General features: G+C 40.4%; 1 protein-coding gene across 3 annotated transcripts in view; it reads right to left on the reverse strand.

Moving 5' to 3' along the window:
• Positions 1 to 15,177, reverse strand: part of USP49 (ubiquitin specific peptidase 49) — an 82,576-nt gene extending 67,399 nt beyond the window's left edge. For 2 of the 3 annotated variants that reach the window (XM_073904978.1, XM_025890595.2), the window contains exon 1: positions 11,829 to 11,892. The gene's annotated coding sequence lies outside the window, so the exon portion shown is untranslated. Of the gene's footprint in view, positions 1 to 11,828; positions 11,911 to 15,145 lie in introns of those variants that run through there. The other variant, XM_073904979.1, reaches the window with a different exon arrangement.
• Positions 15,178 to 22,572: the final 7,395 nt, after the last annotated feature.

The raw sequence follows: 22,572 nt of genomic DNA on the forward strand, positions 1-22,572 counted from the left end.
GGGGTAAGGAGAGGGACAAGCAGACTCTGTGCTGAGCACAGAGCCCGATGCAGGGCTTGATCTCAGAACCCTGGGTTGAGCTGAAATCAAGAGTCAGATGCTCAACCCACTGCGCCACCCAGGCACCCCCAAAATCTTTTCAAAAAATAGCAGTATTCAGAGAAAAAATTTGGAGATTAAATATATGATAGCAGAAATATAAAACTAATTAGAAGAGTCTGAAGATGAAGTCAAGACATCTTCCAAAAAGTGAAGAGACAAAAAAGATGAGAAATAGAAAAGATAGGAAAAGTAAAGCAGTCCATACATTCCAAACACAAGTAAAGAGAGTTCAGGAGGGGCGCCTGGGTAGCTCAGTTGGTTAAGCGACTGCCTTCGGCTCAGGTCATGATCCTGGAGTCCCGGGATCGAGCCCCACATCGGGCTCCCTGCTCAGCAGGGAGTCTGCTTCTCCCTCTGACCCTCTTCCCTCTCGTGCTCTCTCTCTCTCATTCTCTCTCTCTCTCAAATAAATAAAATCTTTAAAAAAAAAAAAAAGAGTTCAGGAGGTAAAGAACAGGAAAACTGGGGGCAAGAGAGAGAAGGGGGAGGTTGGTTAGAATTTAAGAATTCAAGAAAATCTCCCAGAACTGAAAGATCTATGTTTCCAAATTGAATAGGCCCCCAATGTGCCCTGCACGTCAGATAAAACAAGGCTCACAGGGAAGCGGGTTATCACAAAATTTCAGAACATCAGAGACAAAGATCAGCTCCTAAACCACCTCTAACCAAGGAGGGGAAAGAAAAAAGTCAGAACGTCATCAGACTTTTCATTAGCAACACCAGAAGCTAAGAATCAATAGAGCAATTCCTGTTAAACTCAGAAAATTATTCTATATTCTATTCCCAGGTAAACTATAAATCAAGTATGAGACAAAAGGAAGACATTTTCACACATGCAGATTCCCAAATGTACATCCTATGCAGCTTTTCATGCAGCTTTTTCTTAGGAACCTTCTGGAAGGTTCTTCTTAAGCAATTGCTTAAGAATAAACACTGAAGAGGGAAGATGTGGGGTCCAGGAAACAGGGGTCCCAACATAGGGAGGTTAAGGTAGATCCAAGAATGAGAACTGTGCAGGTCTAGAGAACGAGCCATACAGACTTTTAAAAACAGCAGCATGAGCCTACTGCTTAAAAGTGTGGCATTAAATACCAAAAGAAAGAGCTGGAAGAAAAGGAAATGGAGGTCCCTGTAGAGGCCAAATATTGGGGAAAGGAAAAGTAGGTAGGGCACTTTTTATGCTACATACAGCTTAGCACTGATAAATGTTAAATTTTAAAAGATTCCTGAAAAGGTTAAAAAGAATGTTTTAAAATCACATCTAAAAACATGATTTTCCAAGCAAGATTTCTGGGGAAAAAGAAAATAAAGATGTAACTTTCAAGGTAGAGTAAAATCAAGTTATTTGAAAAAACACACTACACCTTTGCATAGAGTGTGGCTTTGCTTGAAAACAATTAAGAGCAGGAAATAATATTTTGCTGACAGATACTTACTCAAAAGTCATAACCTCAAAGCCAGCAAAAAAAAAAAAAAAGGAAAACTTTAAGCATATTATGGTATTATTGGGGGAAAGTTCACAGTTTATGGCTGTATCAATCACTTCACAAATTAAAACTCCTTTTTCACACAGTCAAGCAGATGGCAAACCAAAGTCAAAAGAATAACTTGACTGCATCACATTTTGGTAAGAAATGAAAACACTCAAGAGACTATTGTTTCCTCAGGAAAGCGCAAATTCTGCGGATTTGTTGAAACAAGCCAACATTTTGTATCAGAGACATTTATCCTTTCCTGAAAACTGACACAAAAATAGTGGGATTCGCCAGCAGATCTGAACTGCTCCCAGCTTTCTCTAAGACTCTCAGAAATGGCATCTCGGAAAATATGCTCTTCTCTATCTCCAAATACTGTAAAAATTACATCTATAGCCCTCTTGTAGCAAATGCATATAAAACAGTATTTGTTCATCATATTTAGTATTATCTACTTATAGTCAATGAACGTTAAGGTCATGCTTAGGATCAAGCATTGGGCTTTTCAATAAACAAACAAGTGGAGAAGGTGTTGCCCACTACTCAGTTTTCTGACATCTAGGGAGACTGGAGCTAGTATTTTGATAGTCTAACAATCTGTGGCTAGGGGAGATCTTTTTAAACTAATGAAATGAAGCACTCTCCTAACCATATCTACTCTGGTAAAAACGCTTGTTCTCCTTTCAGCATAAATGAAGACAATGAGAATAGATTAATTAGCAAGGTGGCTTAATTGTAGCATACCCTACAGCTTTTGAGTTGAATGCATAAAAATATGTTTGTTTAGAGACGAACCATGAGAGATGATGGACTCTGAAAAACAAACTGAGGGTTCTAGAGGGGAGGAGGGTAGGGGGATGGGTTAGCCTGGTGATGGGTATTGAGGAGGGCACGTTCTGCATGGAGCACTGGGTGTTATGAACAAACAATGAATCATGGAACACTGCATCAAAAACTAATGATGTAATGTATGGTGATTAACATAACAATAAAAAATTTTTAAAAAAAAGTTAAAAAAATATGTTTGTTTAGGGGCACCTGGCTGGCTCAGTTGGAAGAGTGACTCTTGATCTCGGGGTCGTGAGTTCAAGCTCCACATGGGGTATAAAGATTACTTAAATAAGTAAAACTTAAAAATAAATAAATAAAATTTTAAAAGAACATGTTTGTTTCAGTCTCTTGAAATCAGGAAGAAAACAATAAGCTTCTGTATAAAGTATGATATTCTTCCTTTCCTGAAGTTTAATACATCAATATCTTACAAACTATAATGCATAACCAAAATCTCCTCCAACTTCAGAAAAATAATAAAATACTATGTCCAGATCTATTCTCTAAGCAAATTAGCAAGACAGTAGAAAAAAGTCTACACTGCAAGAAAAAAAATTTTTATAACAATGTATGGTGATAAATGTTACTAGACTTATTGTGGTGATCATTTCACAATATATACAAAGAGCAAATCATGTTATACACCTGAAACTAACAATGTTATATATCAATTATACTTCAGTAAAAAATATTTTTGATACTATGTTTATTCTTTCATGCTTATTTCACAGAAGGGAAACAGTTAACTGTTTGAACATGAAGAAATGTTCAAACTCACTAGTAATTAGAAAATTCAAATTAAAATAGACATTATTAAATGGCAGAAATTCGAACTGTGGACAACAGCAAGTGTCCGGAGGTTGAGAATACAATGCCTGTGAGGTGTGTACACTCAGCAGCCTGACAGTGCTTCTGTTACAATGCCACTCCTGAGTCTGTATCCCAAAGAAATTCTCAAACATGTCCATGATGAACACAAACAAGACTGTTATTGGTAGCATTGTTTATGGTAGCCTAGGCACCCATCACTATGGGAATGGATGCACACCATGGAATAGCATGCTGCAGGTAGGAGCAATTAGCTAATGTACATCCAAAACCATTCACAGATCTTAAAACAGTGCCAAGTGAAAAAAGTAAAACCAAAGTAAGAGCTATAGCATTGTTTTTTTAAAGGTTTTATTTTAAATAATCTCTACACCCAACGTGGGGCTCAAACTCAGAACCCCGAGATCAAGAATTGCATGCTCCACCAACTGAGCCAGCCAGGCACCCCAGAGCTGCAGCATTTTTACAGGGAGAAGTCTATAGCCAAATTCTGCAATAGTGTAGTGTCATGAACAATTTTGGAATTAAAGATAAGTACACCAAAAAAATCACTAAGAATTTTAGAAAGATGCATATAGAATCAAGGACATACATTAAATACATTAGATAAGGTGCTTGTGGGGTAGGAGAAGAAAATAGGCATGGAAATAGAGGCTAAACAGAAGGCCTTTATACACCAATGTTAGACTGTGTGCAAATCACAGGGTATAAAGTTAAAATTCAAAATATTTTTTATTCATGCACACATTAATTTATTCAATAAAATTTACTGTAAGTGCCAAGTATTGTGCTTAAACATAAACTTTAATGTTATTTCTGCTGAAGATTTTTATTTTAAAACCTCAAAAAGATATATGCTTTAAGATACATTTTAACTGGAAGTGGAAAGGAAAAAATTTACTATAGAATTCATATACTATAAAGTGAGAAATTCATCATTCTTAAAATAGTTTTAGAATATTTTTCATCAAATAAAAATATACCTTCAAATTCTTTAAGTGACAAAGCTAAATGAAAGGTTGAAATACAGAATGAACTCTGAAATCCTACCAAATTACATTGTCACATCTCAATCCACAAGTAAAACATCTTTTCTTGGGGCTTTCAATGGTGAAACAATTTCTTTTTGGAGGAGAAATTTTTTCGACTTTATTTGTTCTATGTGATTTTCCCAAAGATATTTCAACTGCTCAGGAACACTTCTCGCCAGATTTCTGTTTTCTAAAAGAATTCACAAGCAGACTGCTGGCTGCCAGTGTAGGTGTTGTAGCTAATACACTCATTACACTGCACTGCTAACAAAAACTGATGAACACATTCAGTGCAAAGTGACATAACTATCCCACATCCCACGGGCATGGAAAATGATGTTTCCCCCCCAAATTACCTGTTCTCCTCTTCTTTTTTACAAACCCAAAAGGTAACTAGTATACAAGATAATGTTGGTAAAAAAAAAACCAACAGCAATTTGTAGGACATCATACATCTAAAGCTCTAAAATTATAATCCTTCAGTATTTCAGATTTTAAATACTAAAACTTAGTAGGTGGGAGGATCAAAGGTGAAAAATAGAAATGGTTGGTCCAACAACCATCAGTACTGCTGAAAACACACACAAGCCACATGGTCTGTCAGAGGGGTCAGCAGTATCATCAACACACATAATAAAAGACAACATGTTAATTTATTCAGGCTTACAAAAGATAATGTATTTGTATTTTCATTCAATAATAATAGCTAATAATGAACACTTACTATGTGTCAGTTATTGTTCCAAACATTTTATATGCATTATTTAATTTAGTCCTCACAAGAATCCAACGGACTAGGTACTTTGATCATCTCCATTTTATAGATCATTTTTCACATCAAATGCAGACTTTATCATTGCCTTTAAAACCTCCCCCAAATGGTCTCAAATTCCATTATACCCCCCTTTCTACCATTCCAGTCCTCACTTCTGACTCAAAAATTTGACTGATGTGTATATGAAAGAAGCAGTTCTCTTCTCCAGCCAGCTTCCTTCTTCTCCCTTTCTACTACAGAAGACCCCCTCATAAAGATGTTGTTAGTGAACCCCTTCCTCAGAGGCTTATTGAAAGTAAACACTATAAAAATATATAGAGGAAAAAGTGAATAACTCCCCCGAACAAAGGGAACACCTTGATAACAGTCCTTACATTTTATGAAAATAGAAATATTCTACACATATTGTTCTGTAACATAACTTTTTAAAAATACATAATTTTTGGGACACCTGGGTGGCTCAGTTGGTTAAGCGTCTGCCTTCAGCTCAGGTCATGATCCCAGGGTCCTGGGATCGAGTCCCACATCAGGCTCCTTGCTCAGCAGGAAGCCTGTTTCTCCCTCTGCCTGCTGCTACCCCTGCTTGGGCTTGCTCGCTCTCACTCTGACAAATAAATACATAAAATCTTTGGTAAAAATATATAATTTTTAAAATAAAAATATAATTTAACAGGGACATGTGGCTGGCTCAGTTGGAAGAGCATGTGACTCCTGATCTTGGTGTTATGAGTTCGAGCCCCATGCTGGGCATAGAGATTACTTAAACAAACAAATAAATAAGAGCTTCTAGGTGTATTTAAAAATAAATAAATAAAATAAAATTTAACAGTGGATTTCTTTCCACATCAGCAAATAGAGATCCACTGCATTCCTAACAGGTTAATGGTGGTTCCATTGTGTGGAAATGTCACACGTCATTTTTTTCCTATAACAAACAATGCTATTGTACTCATATTCTTCATGCAAGTGTATGAATATATCCATAGACAGATTTCTAGGAGTGGAATTGCTGGGTCACAGGATAAACACATTTTAAATTCCAATGGACACTGCCAAATTTACCTCCAAGGAAATTTACATTCCCACCAACAGTGTGTGAGAGTTCCAACTACCCCACATCCTTAGCCTCTACTGGCTACCACCATCTTTCAATCTGAAAGGTAAAACGTGGCAATTATGTGTTTTATTTTATATTTATTTAAATGATTAGGATTATTGAATTGATATCTTAAATAGATTTTGAATTATTACTAGTTGTAGGCTAAGCTGAACTGCCTACGGAGGAAAAAAAGTTCAAGAAGCACATTAACAGGGTAACTGGGGAGAATGGTAATATTTAACCAATCCAGAATTTTAGCATGAAGTAGACAATGATGCCAATCACAAATGAGTTTGATCTCTTCACTAAAGCACTTACCATTCACTTGAAATACAGTTATCAGTTCTTCAAACTATGCCATATATTTTAGAAATGTTTCTTTTAAAAGAGTATATATTTAATTCCATAGTCATGTATTCACTTTGTCATCTCTACTTACTCACAACACTCCTGTGTAATGTCTACTTCAATGATATTTTGTTTTACACGAAATGTTGCTTACAAATCTGACCTTTGACCTCTTTTAGATGTTAAAGCGCAAGAATATAATTAGTGTCTGGCCATGAACATCCAATATAATTAAGACAACTGATATAGGTAGCTCTATTAGAAAACAGAAAGAGGAGAATAAGGGAAGTAGATGTCAGCAATGACCATCCATAGGGATATTCTAGGCATTTTATATTTTGAAAACAAAACACTAACAGAGGCCCCACCTACTCTATAAATGCTTACATAAAGGTGATGTCTTCTGTTCATAAACGCTGATTCACTGTCAATGGCTAGATGTTTATGATTATAATGCTATTAGCAATGATGGCTGAACTGAGCTATTCACACATTTTCTTACCTAATTTTCTTTGGGGCTACCTCCAGGTAACAATTTTTGTCAGGGAGACTCTAATAAGCTCTAACAGGGACTCTGACCTTATTATCCTGATAAATTAGTATCCATAACTGCAAAAATAAGTACCACAAATTATCTAGCATTCTAGAAAGGTTTTGGCTCAAAACTGATATATCAGTTAACCCCTCCACACCCTTCCTTTAATTCTCAATTAAAATTTGTATTCTTCATAGAACAAACTGATACTTAAGACTTTATTTCAAAGTCAAAAGCTCTTGCTACTGTAATATGCCCACATGGCCAATCCACGTGAGCACATGACAGATACTACACATCATCTTTCCCATATCAGAGACTGGCAGAAAGAGATAGAGCAGGGGGCAGGAAAGAGCAGAGCACCAACGAGACAAAGTGCTAAAGCCAGGCTATAAATTATCTTTTGGTCACTCATGGCTGCATTTTGAAAAAGCTGACACAAAGGTAGGACCTATCCTTCCCTTGGAGGAAGTATCGTATGGAAAGCATCTTCCTAACTCACTAACAACAGAGCTGCACTCCCACCCCTCACATAACTTGCCCAATGAGAGAAGTGCTACTGGGTTCTAAAGGCAATGACAAGAAGCTCTGTATTCTGACAATGGGAGGGAGCAATGAAGACCAGCTTCCTGGGCTCTAAACTCTGCCAGACTGCCCTGCTAATCCTTCCCAAATCCCACAGTGTTGGGGTGGGGGTGGGGGACAGAACAGAAAACAATCCAAAATTGAATCAAGGACAGTAGCTCTGGATTACAGGAGGTCATAACATTCCTATTTGAATGGGGTGGGTGGGCATTGGGGCAGTCGCAGGGCATATACAAAAGCCTGTATGTTTATAAAAACACAATACAAAAATAAATTTTATCCCTGATCCTTCTGATGTGGTAACCAACATCTGCCCCCAATTATTTGCCAGCCCAGGCTGCATGGAAGGCACAGAGTAGCAGGCATTTTCACACAGTGAGGCTGGAAGAGATGCTATTAGAGTATAAATTACTAATTAGCTCAATAGAAGACAAAGAGAGAAAATACCTGTCACAGAATGCTGTTTACAACTTGACATATAATAAAATCAACCCTGAAAATTTCAGAAGAGCGCCTTACTTTTCAGACTTCTATTAACATGTAAATAGCAAAGCAACAGTATTACAGTCTTTAAAAACTGCCCATGTCTCAGAAACAATAATGTATGACTGGAAAGAATGCTTTCCAAATAATTTATAATTTTCTCATCCTTATGAAAGCTAAGTATTTTTAATTATTACAATCAGCTTTAATAAGGAGCTATATTTCATAGCTTTGATGATCACTTAAAGAGGTGGGGTGGGGAGAAGCCCAGAAAGTGCTGTATTTTACATACATCAGAATACAGTTAATAGTCCTTTTACTGAAATTGAACAGGCCTCATTCTGTAGGTCATGCTTTTATGAAATGGACTGGCTACCATTTTATTTTTATTTTTTTTTAAAGATTTTATTTATTTATTTGACAGAGAGAGAGACACAGTGAGAGAGGGAACACAAGCAGGGGGAGTGGGAGAGGGAGAAGCAGGCTTCCCGCGGAGCAGGGAGCCCGATGTGGGGCTCAGTCCCAGGACCCTGGGACCATGACCTGAGCCGAAGGCAGACGCTTAACAACTGAGCCACCCAGGCACCATTTTAATAAAGACGGAGGATGAGCTGGAAGATAGTAGTGGGATGGAGTCAGTTAAATCTCATTATGATGACAATTGAAAAGACTCCCAAAATTTAGGCTTATTTTGGGGGAAGGTAATAGCATGTTAGGATATTTATATTCATTCCCCTACCATAAGGGAAACCTATTTGTATAAATTGCAATCTGGTTCTTAAGGAAGTATATTTTGCACTTAGATCTCTTCCCGCTCCTGGATGCTACATAAGGATCTTCAATATTATGTATTTCACCTAAATATGTCTCAGTCACAGTGATGAACAGGCCTGTGGCTCCTGTTTTCACATAATAATCACCCATACGGGGTGCCTGGGTGGCTCAGTCCATTAAGTGTATGACTTCAGCTCAGGTTATGATTTTGGGGTCCTGGGATTGAAGACCCACGTCGGGCTCCTCACTCAGCAGGGAGCCTGCTTGTCCCACTCCCTTTGCTCCTCCCCCTACTCATGCTAATAAATAAATAAAATCTTTAAAAAAATAATAATCACCCATACGTCATTAATAGCAATTGTATCCTGAGGACTCCCTGTGTGAACACACCATGCCAGGTGCTAAGAAGATTCCCACTAGAGGTGTACACCATGACATAGTCTTTGCTGATGAGGGAGGGGCCTACAAACTTGTCATTCACAGGTAAAAGAATGTTTTTCAGAATACAGGGAAGAAAATAAACCATAAAACTCCCAAATCCACTCTCAATCCAATCTTGAGATTCCCTTGTATCGCAAGATCAATTAAAATCAAACATACCAACTTGCTGATACATTCAAAACATTCTTCCCTTTCCTTTTTATTTTTTTTAAAGATTTTATTTATTTGAGAGAGAGAGAGAAGGAGTAGGGGGAGGGGCAGAAGGGGAGAGAGAAGCTAAGCAGGGACCCCGATGTGGGACTCAATCCCAGCATGACCTGAGCCGAAGGAAAACGCTTAACTGACTGAGCCACCCAGGTGCCCCCCTTTTCTTTTTAAAATTAGGCCTTCCTATCCACTTTTTTCCCAATTTTCTTGAAAAATATGCAAGTGAAAGAAAATGATAAAGCAAATGGGACAAAATGAAAACAACTGGAGAGGGACGCCTGGGTGGCCCAGTGGGTTAAGCGTCTGCCTTTGGCTCAGGTCATGATCCCAGTGCCCTGGGATCGAGTCCCTCATCAGGCTCCCTGCTCGTTGGGGAGCCTGCTTCTCCCTCTGCCTGCCACTCCCCCTGTTCATGCTCTTTCTTTCTCTGACAAATAAATAAAAAAAAAAAAAAAAAAAAAGAAAACAACTGGAGAATTTGAATGAGGGAACAGAGAAGTTCCCGTACCATCTTTGCAACTTTTCCATAAGCTTGAAACATCATAAAAATATCAAGTCACACACAGAAAAAAGAGCATTAACAACAGAAGCTCTCTCACAGGGTTGTTGAGAGTTTCAAATAATTCACATACTTAGCTCATGCTGGGCACTTAGTAAACACTAATTATTATTTTAAAAAATGAGTGGATCAACTGTAACAAATGAACCTCTCTGGTGAGGGAATGTTGATAATGGGGTGGCTGCCTATGCATGTAAGAAGGCAAGGGAGGATATGGGTAATTTCTGCATCTTCCTCTCAATTTTGCTGTGAACCTAAAGCTGCTCTAAAAAAATGAAGTCTTAATTAAAAAAAAGGGTGAATCAATTTATTTAACCAAATTAAAGCATACATAAATATACTTAGTATATTGTTTGCACAGACACACACAGAGAAGACAGTAAAAGACCAAGGAGAGGGGCGCCTGGATGGCTCAGTCAGTTAAGCGGCTGCCTTCAGCTCAGGTCATGATCCCAGGGTCCTGGGATTGAGCCCCGCATCAGGCGGGAAGCCTGCTGCTCCCTCTCCCACTCCCCCTACTTGTGTTCCCTCTCTTGCTCTCTCTCTGTCAAATGAATAAATAAAATCTTAAAAAAAAAAAAAAAACCCAAGGAGAATCTGAACAGGCTTTGCTTATGGACATCTGCAATGAAATTGGAGTTCCATTTTTCTTCAGTGGGCAACAATCTCTCAACTGTAAACCTATATGGTTTATAACAAGTCCTTGAAAAAGATAGATAGGTAACCATTTATCTGCAATGCACTTAGGCATTTTATTGGTTTGGGGTTGTTTTGTTTTATGAACACAATTTTGTAATGAAAAAAATAAGGGCATGTAGGAACCCTGATGTAATCTCTGCTTTAGACATAGCCCTTATGGTGTTTGTCCCAGGTGCCCATCTAGAAAGCAACTGAGGAAAGGTTAGTAACAGAACCACAGGATAATCTAAGGATTGGCAAACAGGACAGGTTAAGGGATAAAATAAACCAGCACTGTTTAACTGGGAGAAGAGCATGGTGACGGATCAGTTCACAACGGTCAAGTAGAGGTAATACAAGAGCACAGACTGCCTGCAAAATGCCAAGGTTCAAATCCTATCCTGACCACTTAGACTTCTACAACTTAAAAAAAAAAAAAAAAGAAAAGATAGAAATGTCTGAGTGTAACCTTGAGGGCAAGCCATTTAATCTCAAGAAGACTTTATTTCATTACATGTAAAATGGGAACAGTAACAGCGCTAACCTCATAGGGTTGCTGCTAAGAGTAAATGAGTTACAATCAGCAAAGAACTTATAACAGTGGCTGGCATAAAAGCATATACGTGGGTAGCTATTATTATTAAGTTTTTTTTTAAAGATTTATTTATTTATTTGAGAGAGCGAGAATGAGAGAGAGAGTACATGAGGGGGGAGGGTCAGAGGGAGAAGCAGGCTCCCCACCGAGCAGGGAGCCTGACGCGGGACTCGATCATGGGACTCCGGGATCATAACCTGAGCTGAAGGCAGTCGCTTAACCAAATGAGCCACCCAGGTTTATGAAGAACTAGGGTCTCCTTAATACTACAGTAAGCAAATATTTTTACTCAAAAATGGAGAAGGGGGCAACAGAGAACACATACAAATACAGCATGAGGTGTATGCTGGTTAGACAGAAGGCCGACTATCCTAATAGAGAAAATAATTAGAGAGAATAGAGAAAATAACCAGAAAAGATTATCTACAAAGGTTGTCACATTATCTCTGAAGTTTATAAAAATAGGTTAAATTTTTATCTACCTGGGATGATTTAAGTGGGATATTGACTGAAGTTGCAGGATAAACTAGAGGTCCTCTCAAGGTCTCTTCCCATCGAAAGAATCTACAATTAACCAGAAAAATATTTAAGTATGTACAACCTACTCATTCAAATCTGAATATAGAACTTAAAAGTTTTTTGCTTAGCAAACAAGATTATAACCAAAATAAAGTTCAAGTGAGTTCACTTGAACAAATGAAAACAAAGCTTACATTTACCACTGGAGTCCTTATTGATGAATAGTATTATTTGAACCAAGAGATTACCCATTTTCAGTTTTAGAAATATCAACTGAGAAATAACCATTCCCAATAAGAATCAGTATATTTAGCACACTACTGCAGCATACAGAAACAAAAGACAGGACCTAAATGGACTCTTTCCCTTGGTTGACCTTATAGTTTATATGTTTTTCTTCATCAACATCAAATAAATCTAAAATTATTTATATGAAGGTATCAAGTATAAAACAACTACATTATAAAAATGGCAAAACCATAAGCAGAGTACAACCTACTAGTAATACCAAACCTATCTAGCCAGGAAGGGAATATGTACAAACATCCTACAGAAACAGGTGCGCCATACCAAAGTTACTGTTCAGCTTGAAAGTTAACATTTCAGACTAATCCTCTTGAAATTTAGCAGCAAAAATAGTAATTTCTAAAAATCTTCTGTTAAATTACAAAATCAATGTAGTCACCTTGAACACCTGCTTAAGAGAATCCAGATTCCATGAACATAGCAGCTGAATCCAGACAGATTTTAGATTCTAAACTATTGACATATATGAACAACCCCTACTGTTTCTGATATCCACTAATCAAAATATAATTTTGCTGTTACAAATGCTATCATCTTTGCTATTTACAAAAAACCCATAAAACGGCGGCAGTTCAAAATGTACACAACTTTGAAAAAAAGTTATCTTTATATATCTGAATGTACACTAATAAAATAACCTCAAATAAGATTCTCAAGATCAGTTTACATTTTTTCCTTAAGTAAATTATAGCTATCCTTTGGCACTATCAAATAAAAAAGTAATAATCGTTCATATTCTTAGCTAAATGTAAAACTTCAGAATAAAAACCATCAAAACAAAATAGTAAGAATAATCTAAATTTTGCCCCAAATTTCTCATCTTCCTTTTAATTTCCAGAAGAGTCTTAAAAATCAAAAGCTTGTAGGAAATTAATATTAATATGGCCTTCTTTATTGACAACTACAAAGTAGAGGCAGTGGAGTTGTCCAAGGCATTGCATTATTGTATGGAGGCTTTTTCATGATAAAAAATTACTCATAAATTCATTACTTAACCTAAAAAAGAAGTCCCACTCTAAAATCCTCCACTACTCTGCAAATCTCCCTTTCTTTATTCCATTTAGTTAATGGGTGAGTAACCTACTACAGTGTGAAATGTCCCACATAAAGCTAAAGGCAGCTTAGGAACTCAAAGCCCTCACAGTCCTGATTTAAATCTCTTCCCCAGCAAACTTCCCTAGTTGGTTATTTTCATTCTTCTGAAATGATTTCTCAATATTCTCCATCCACCAAAATACAATTAGGCAGAAATCTGGTTGATTAATCAAAACAAAAAGATGTTCATCTTTCTCTATCTCAACAACAGTGGGCTCTCCAATGAAAATGAAAATGCTGTGGATAAAGCACTCTGCCCAGCGCTTCAGGTACACCCTGCTACAACACAACACTATCACACTACACAGGCAGAGCCACACTGTAAATAAATAAAACCCATCTTCCCATTATCACAACACTAGCGAAATGCAGCGGTTTCCAACACCGAGTTGACGCTTCATCATTCACAGAAGAACAAAATCAAATCAAAATGGGTCTCATCTTTTCAAAGTGGCCATGAAAGTCAAATTAAAAGCAATGAAAGGTGGAAGCAGATTCAAGATGCCTTGAAGAGAAAAAGAGGTTTCTGGAATTTCCTACTTTTGTGGACAAAAGGACCCACAGTTTCAACACACTTACAGTTCTCTTCTCAACAAAGAATTCCTTTCCTGCACACCCCCCACCCCAACCTCCACTCTTACTTTTCAGTGTTTACTCCTATCTCTAGGTCTCTTTTCACTCACCATGGTTCCTCGTCTTCTGCACCAAAGGCTCCCTACACTTGATCCTTCACTATAGCATCTGTGCCCTGACCCATGCAGACCTTCTGGAGCATCTCCCCACAACCTGCACATTTGATTCCCACTCCTGTACAGTCTAGTCCAGTTCTTCATCCAGCAGGACTTCTCCAGCTTCCCTTAACCCTGTTCTCTTCCCTTACACCCCATCTCATCCTTTAAATCCCAGGGCCCATCTCTTCCTTGCTTCTCTCACCATCCCCTTTTAGCCCTGTCTCTCCACCTCAGTTTTTACCTTGGATCTGGCTGAACCTCGTGAATTAACACAATTCCCTAGTTACCCTGTCCCAGACCGCCATCACTTCTTTACACCCTTACTCTTTTCTCCTTTCAGCTTGTCTGGTCCCAGAATTGTCCTATAAAAGCCCCACCTCTCATCTGTTTCCTTTCACCCTTCCACTATGCTTATTCCTAACTCCACCTGGTACTCGTCCAGTATCTATTTCACCCTCCCTCACTTTCAAGAATTTACACCCATCGCCCACCCACTAACCCATACCTTTCTCAGAACCTCGCGATTCCCACCCCACCGCGGGTCCTAGTCCTTCAGCTCATCTCGCTCTGCACTAGTTCACACCCTTGTCACGTCTGGCTCTTAATCACCCTCTCGCCTCTACTCCCAACTATCACCCCAGCTCTGCCCCTCCTTGCCTTCCACTTCCAACTCTTCCCCCATCACCCCCACCCTGCTACTATCCCCTACAAAGCTCTCTTCCTCAAACCCCTGCTCTTACACCTAACCCCAGCCTTGGTCTTCCTAACCTCATTCCCTGCCGGCTTTCTTAACACCCACCCTGGGTTTTGCCTCCTTCCTACCTCCTTGGCTGGATTTTTCTCACTCCTCCTCTCCCTGCCTTCTAACCCTGTCTCCCCTTAATCCTCCTCATCTCATTCTTAGACCCGTTCCCCCCAACAGTCCCTAAGCCTTCCTTCGCTTCTCCCCTCAAGGCTTTTTTTTTTTTACCCCCCCAACCCAGTCGTCGCCCACCCCGCCAAAATAAAGCTGCGACGCGCCCCGACTGCCGGCTCTCGCCTCGGCCGGCCCCCGCCCCGGGCGCCCCCAGCCCGCCGGCGCCGCGGTCCCGCCCCCTGCCGCCGCTCCTCCCGCCCGCGAGGCGCGCGCCGCCTTTGTCGCTCCTCACCCGGTGTGTGAGGATTTGGCTTCTTTAAAGGGGAGGGCCAGTGTGCCGGAGACTCCTGTCCCCGCCTCCGAGTCTTAGAATGGGCTCCCTGGCCGTCGCGTCCTCCCCGGTCCCCGTCCCCCCCCCCCCCGGAGCTACCCCCTTGGCTGCCTCCCTGCCTCCTCCGCCCCCTCCTCGACCCCCCCTCTATTTACCGCCATCATCAGCACGCGCGAGCTGTCACCAGGGCGCGAGACAACCAAACCCGGCCCCGCCCCCTGACCGCCCATTGGCCCACCCGCCGGAGCCCCGCCCCCCGGGCCCCGCATTGCGCCAACGGCGCAGCGCACGGCCCCGACCCGGGCACAGACTGCCTCTCCGAGGGTTCGCGCCGCGGGCGCAAAGTTTAGGGTTAGCCACAAACATGCGACCGATTTAAGCCTGGCGTAAGAGGCGGCGGCGTAGAGGGGCGTTGTGAATCGCGGGTCGAAGTTTGGTTGAAGCACAGGAGGGTAAATAAGGAGGTTTCCAGACAAAGAGACTCTTAAAGGTACAGAGTCTTAAGGCTGTCCCTCCCCCTTAAAGGGCCAGACTCTCCGAGCCCATCTCCGCCCCCTTCTCCCCAGCACCTCAGCCTGCGGAACAGTGAAGGAATTCTATCTACACTAGTCCCCCGCAGACTTTTGGAGCTCCTTTAACATCTCTCCCCACTGCCAAGGGGTAAAGCCTTTCTCACTATCCTATGTTTTTGTTTTGTTCTGTTAAAAGACTCAGTAATTGTTAAGAGTGTCGTTCCGAAAGAAGCAGTCTCCGAACCCTGGGGTTTCCTGAGGCTGCGTTTGCAAAAGTTACTATTGGCTACCAGACGGGCGAACACGTGTCTGACTTTTGCCACTGATGACCCAGGCGGGACCCAGCTGTTTTATGGAAATCCCTCCAAGGAAGCCAAAACTTAAGAAGTTCAGCAGATCTTAGGAGACCACAGGGAAACAGCGGCTATACTTCCTCCAGAGACTGCATTGTTCTGACATAACTTGCGGGAGGTGACGTTACCCGCCCCCCCCAAGTTACAAATAACAGACCAACACTGTTACATCACCCAACACATGGCTAAAGCAGGTAAAGGCTTACAGGTAAATAGAAGGACAAAGAAAAACATATGGGTTAACAGCTACACTGGCTCAAGGCTACACATTTGTCAATATGAAATAGAGAAGCACAAAAGCTAAAGAACAACAAAATTAGAAGGGAGAAACAGCGAGTGCATGTGTAAGCATGAAACTACAATGCCAGCAGCCAAGCGTATTTAAGTGTAAAAACATGTCTAAAGGTAATCAACCTGGACATTTTTAAGAGGTTTGATGATGGAAGGAAAGGACGCAGCGATTGATTGATTTGGTGAGGATTTGCCATGTGGTTCAAGAGCTCAAAGTAGGGTCTAAAATTTAGTATTCCCTTTGTTGTCTATCACCCTTAATTCTTTTTAAAAATCTTATCTTACATTTTAACTCCTTTATTATCAATTTTCTCCCCTTACTCCCCAAGTCCCCTCCAAAATTATTGGAGATTCAAGATTGTATCTTTTTCAATGTTAATTCCTTAGCAAAGTGCCTGAGGCATAATAGGTGCTTTTATTGAGTGATAGGTTTTGGAGCCACTTAAGACTTCTGAAGGAAGGAGTGTTCTCAGAATAGCAATCTACCGGGAAAAGATTCTCAGTACTTTGAGCATGTATTGGATCAGTGGTTCTCAAAGTGTGGCCGGTGGAGCTGTGACACTCTTTCACAAAGTCCCTGGGATCAAGACTATTTTCATCATAATAAGACATTATTTGCTTTTGTCACAGTGATGACATTTGCACTGATGATACAAAAGTAACAATGGGTAAAGTTACTGCTGCCTTAGCACTATCAAGGCAATAGCACTCAATTGTGCTATCAGTCAAGGTACTCTTCACTGCCACCCACTCATAGGAAAAAATAACACTTGTTTCACTTTAGATGTCTTTGATGAAATACTAAAAATTATTTGTTTTATTTAAGTACCCATCTTTTCTATACTATTCTATGTGATTAAATGGATGTATGCATAAAGCGCTTCTGTTCCTTCCCTAAGTACCATCTTTTTCTTGAGGAAAAGCACTTGTGCAATTTCTCTGCATTTTGAGCTGAATTTGTAACTTTCTTCATGGAATACCATTTTTACTTGAAAGAAAGCTAACAGATAAACTACATTTTGTTAGCTTTGGGTGTCTGACAGATATTTTCTCAAAGATAAAGTGTGCCTGACAGCACTTGTTAGCAATAATCAAACTCAAGCTCTCAAGCAAAACTTCGAATTTCTGCAAACCTGTACCCACCACTGTGAACTTAATAGCCTCCCAAGACTTTTCTGATGAGAATGGTGGTGATGTTAACAAATATGATTTTTTTTATCTTGTATATCGAAATGTGTCAACACCTAAAAGATCTGCAATGTTTTCCAAACAACCAATGCATGATGCTACAAAATCGGGTATCAGTAAAAGATCCCTTCAAAGTACAAAATAAACCAATGAATATTTTTATATAACAGAGTACAAAAAGTTTCACTGATAGAATTTGAGAATCCGCATTGCAACTAACAGCAGAGTTGTGATGTAGTTTCAAAGAACATATGTGAAAAGATCGTTATGTTCAAAATGTTCAAAAAAATTATGTGAAAAGATCGTTAATATACTCCTCCCCTTTTCCAACTACCCATCTGTGAGGTTGGATTCTTCAACCAAAATGACAAATTTTAATAGACTAAATGAAGAAGCAGATATGACAATCCATTGTCTTCAATTATGCCAGACATTCAAGAGATTTACAAAGATATAAAACAATGCCACTCTTGTAAGTTTTTTGCTTGGAAAAAAGTTATTTTTCATTACAATATTTATGTTAACATGCGATGGATTTATTTTATCTTTAAATGAATACCTTCTTTTTTCTTATAAGTTTTAATAAGGCAAATATCAATAGGTATAACCTATATAAACAAAAGCTCTTTGGAACTTTTAACAGCAACAAGGAGTCCTGTGACTAAAGAGTTTGAGAACTGTGTGGAAGCAGAATAAGGCTATTTTAGATAATTCAAATATGAGAAGGCTATGCAGCATAGCTAGCAAAAAGGTTTTAGTGTAGTTCCAGAGTTAAGAGCTTCAGTGGTCCATCCACAAGGAATGGAAAATAGAATCAAACACTGAGCTTCCTTTAAAGACACAACTGGTAATGAGTATGATCACAATATACATGGCACCACACAAACAGAGGTCAGAGACAGGCACAACTAAGGCCTGGGAGATGATGGGTTCCACAAAGAAGATATAGTCAATTCTACCCCAACTTTTTTTTTTAAAGATTTTATTTATTTATTTGAGAGAGAGAGAGAATGAGAGATAGCATGAGAGGGAAGAGGGTCAGAGGGAGAAGCAGACTCCCTGCTGAGCAGGGAGCCCGATGTGGGACTCGATCCCGGGACTCCAGGATCATGACCTGAGCCGAAGGCAGTCGCTTAACCAACTGAGCCACCAGCAGAGCCTCAGGTTGTAGAACAAGTAAAATCTTATCACTATAGATAAAACTTAAAAATAGAGTTCCATGCTCCAGAGATGGGCCACACAACTGTGCTCACTGATCTGGTTAAAAAAAATATACCTATACTATCGTATACTTTCTTGGGACCCTCTCTCACTGCTCATTCTCTATTACAATAACATTCTTTCCACTGCGGGGGAATTTTAACTTGCCACCAAGCAGTATGACCCCATAACTTCCCCCCCTTTTTTCTTTAAAGATTTTATTTTAAAGTAATCTCTACTTTGGGGTTCGAACTCATTAACCTCAAGATCAAGAGTTGCATGCTCTTCCGATTGAGCCAGCTGGGTGCCCCATAACATCCCAGCTTAAACATCCTAACCATACACCAGTACCTGCAACACCATTAAAAAGAAGCAAGAGCAGAGAGGGCATCTCCTTGCCTATAAAGCTTTTGACATCTATTCTCCCTTGAGCCCCTCAACAAGCCTATGAAAAATGGAAAGTAGGCATCATTTATTCCCACTTTACTGATGAGACCCAGAAAGGCCAACTTGACTGAAGATACCTGGCAAGTTCAGGACAGTACTATGGCCAGCACCCAGCCACTTGTCTCCTAAAGCAGTGCTCTCTCCTTTAGTAGTTGCCTTGGAATACCTGTCACCTGCACATCCCTAGGATATATAAATGCATTCCCTAAATCGTTTTTTTTTTTTTAAGATTTTATTTATTTATTTGTCAGAGAGAGAGAGCACAAGCTCCCTGCCGAGCAAGGAGCCCGATGTAGGACTCGATTCCAGGACCCTGGAATGACCCAGGACCTGAGCCAAAGGCAGACATTTAATCAGTCGCCACCCAGGCATCCCTAAATTCTTTTTAAAGCCTCCAAAGAAATTTTGGCAGAATTCGTATTAACCTTAAAAACAGGTCTATGCCATCTGATGGGGCAGGAATGTGATGGCAAATAAAACAGAAAATGCAAGAGAATTAGGAATCTTTGCCCTCATAGTTTCAAGATTTTTTTTAACTTGCTAATTTCATCACAGAGACGCAGAACTACTTCTTGGCCTCATCAATGACATCATTCTGAACAATGAAAATATACTCATATGCCAAGTTCCATTACAACAGAATAATTATCAGATCCCATGGAGTGTGTAATAATGGAAGAGTAACTCCTGGGGCCCCCGAGAAAGCTATAAAGATTCTTCATATATGTTCACTCTTACCCATTTATAAAAGGTTGCATGCATGTTTGTGTAAAGACAGAAAAAGAGGGAACCAATAGGAAAGGTAAGAGCAGGAAAACAGTCCCGCTTCCCAGAAACTGACCAAAAGGCCTGAAGATCTATGAAATGAAGGAGAAAAATCCCTGGATGAGACCTCAGGGAAGGGGTCCGAGCGGCTGGGGAAGGTCTTGCATACGATTAAGCCAGCAAGATGTATTTCACATCTGCTTTACCTTTGCCTTCCCACTGTTTCCCTTCAGGATCTGTTCTTTTAGAGACCCTTTTTTAGATCACAGATCTTTGAGATACTCTAATGAATCCTATAAATCCTATTCCCCCAAAACTGCACACATATACACACAAAGCTTTCAAGGCATCTTCGCCCTCTCGGGGCTCCCCTCGGGGGTTAGGCTGCCTTAAGTAAGAATCACTACTTTAGAGACATCATCCGCTCACATTCCAGCCCCAACTAAGAAGAAACTCCCTCATTAAACACAATACAGTCTCCATGATCTGGGAAGGAAAGGACAGGTATGTTTTGTCTTGTTTTGTGTTTGTCTCAGTTATTGAGAAAAGCAAGGAAATACACAGGGAAGGGATTTCCCTAGATGAGGCCAAGTGAAGGCTGCATGACCTCTGGGAGGGATGATGTAAAGATCTGAGTCCTGAATCATGGTCAAATGAGGTGACCTAAAGGGTCCCTTGTAACCCAAGAGACTGATTTTGGTATGCTCTACACAATGGCAGAAACTCACCTTGGGGGAGAGTCCATATCCAAGAAGAGACTACTCAAAGTCCAAAGACACCAACCCCCAGGAGAGGACCAAACTTGTAATACAACCGGTTTCAGCCATGCCATGTGACACTTGTGACTGGGGCCTGCAGCCCAAGGGGCCCAGACAGCGGCAGATACAGAGAAGGAGGCTATGGTGAGGGAAAGACAATACTGGGAATTACAGGTATGCACGTGGAGACAGTGAGGCCACCCATCATTCCTGCTTGGCTCCAGATATACTGTGTTCACATCCTCAAAATGTTCAGCCTATCGCCCTCCTATGTTCTCAGAGTCTCAAATCTTAACACCTGGAGGGCATGCGTAGGTGGGAATTTCTAACTGCTCTCCTTTATCATCCAGGATTTGGAAAGAAAAATTTCACTGAAGCCTCATGAATGAATGCTGGACACACTGGGTTGGGGCTGACCTGGTGGTGGAGAGGAGTGGTCAGTCTCTAAGTATTCCTTCAGAGGAGCAGGGACACCAACAGAGGGCGGGGGAAATGTGACTGACCACTTGGTACTCAAGATCTGAGGCAAGTAAGCAGGAGGCAGCCTAGAAATAGGAGTACGGAGAATCACAAGAGCACAGGGGACAGGAGGAAAGCACAACCAGAGCAGGAACCACAAATGGTTACAAGTGATGGGCTAGACACAGGTTCCCCAAATCCCAGCATTTGCCTTCTGCCGTCCCAGATTTTGCCATCTGCAGGTATCCTTTGTGCAAGAACTTCATAGTTCTTGTAAATGGACTCTTCCTTAAAAACTTACCCTCATCCGAAGGAATAAAGTGCTAGTTCTGCTTTTTTCTAATATACATTAGAATAGGCGTTAGTACCAATATGTGTTTTCCACACTCCACCTAAAATCACCTGGCACCGCACAGAGGCCCAGGTGCCACACTTAAGACACAGGCTGGTAGCCAGGTGTCCTGAACCTGAATTTTGGTCCCAACTTTGGCCTCCTCTCTCAGCACGACCTCTGTGGGAACCCCCACCTCCCCCATCTCCCAGTAAAGGAAGACTAGATGAGTCCTACAGCTGCCCTGCAGAGCCCTGACAGTCGACACTGGCAGATTTCTATGTGGCTCTGACAAAGGTACCCACCAAGATGATATGTTAGCAGGGTCTTAGAATTTCCCAGTTTCTGCTCTTTTGGGGGTGGCTACAGATGGGAAGAGGGGGAAAGCGTCTGGAAGCAAAGGCAGGAGATGTAGGAAGGCAAGTCTAGTGTAGAAGGAAAAACATCAGATTTAAACCCAAACATATGGCATCTCCATTAACTAGCTGCGTTTAAGTTTTCATTTATAAAATGAGGATCACCATGCCCTTTTTTCCTTAAATTTATACCAATGCTCCTAAGCTTTCATTCAACCTGAACTTTCAAAAATGATACACTGCCAATCCTAAATGACTCTTTAAAGTCCCATTCTGACTTGCACACAAAGGCTAGACGACATCTGGACCTTTCTCACTAGTTACCAGCTCAGTTTGGGCAACTTCGCTAGTGGAGCCATATTTGTTAAATGAAGAAATATATTGCATTACCTGCCTTTTTTAGGGATAAACTTTCTTTAATTGATGCAAAGGACAAAGGTGGACAGAAGTACCCAAAGTGGCAGTTCATAAAGCCTGATCTGGTGCCCATTGGACTTAACGTTGGTTAAATGTGTGCTTGAAATAAGGGAAAAGAACAAAAGTGAAGAATGCTGGAAATATATGAGCCAAGATTGTGTCTGAAAGGCAAATGATAGTTAGGGAGTTTATACTCTTCTTTAGTTTTTAGAGCACAGAATCCCTCCCTAAAATGCATACATCTAGAGTCATATTTACCACACTCAATCTCTATATATTTTCAAGATACATATATTCAAAATGCTGTCTCA

The sequence above is a fragment of the Callorhinus ursinus genome, unplaced genomic scaffold (genome assembly GCF_003265705.2).
Source record: "Callorhinus ursinus isolate GAN/ISIS: 27379988/994484 unplaced genomic scaffold, GSC_fseal_2.0 scaffold22, whole genome shotgun sequence".
Lineage (NCBI taxonomy): Eukaryota > Metazoa > Chordata > Mammalia > Carnivora > Otariidae > Callorhinus > Callorhinus ursinus.